The sequence below is a fragment of the Nanorana parkeri genome, unplaced genomic scaffold (genome assembly GCF_000935625.1).
Source record: "Nanorana parkeri isolate BGI_ZX_2015 unplaced genomic scaffold, ASM93562v1 scaffold709, whole genome shotgun sequence".
Lineage (NCBI taxonomy): Eukaryota > Metazoa > Chordata > Amphibia > Anura > Dicroglossidae > Nanorana > Nanorana parkeri.
This window is the reverse complement of record NW_017306977.1, coordinates 519361-519843: the sequence shown is the minus strand read 5'-3', so window position 1 is coordinate 519843 and position 483 is coordinate 519361.

Here is a 483-nt window from a genome sequence, read left to right as displayed (position 1 = left end):
AGTGCGCTCAACATATTTTTCCCAGTCTTGTTTGCCCCTTTAGTAAGCCAACTCCTACATATAATATTTAATTATAAAGCAAACAGCATTTTCCAACAAATTATTGTATCAGTATAAAGTCGTGAACATATTTACATATTCGTAAGTACAACAATAGGAGTAGGGGAAGGGATCATGAAACAAACAGGCAAAATTAAGTACGCTAATATATTTCTGCAACAATAATGGCCTATTCATATCTTTTGAGTGTTTAAATATGTGTTTTTAATGTATAGTATTATAATAAACTATTCAATATGAAAGAGCCAAATACTAGCCTTAAAGGAGAACTATGGGGTCAGTGTTTTTCCCCATAGTTCTCCTTGGGGTAACGGGAGGACACAAACTAGCGTCCTCCCGTCACTCTAAGCTCAGTATACCGCGAGCTACAGCTCGCGGTATACTGAGACGCCGCACCTGGAGCGGATCCCGACTTAGATGACG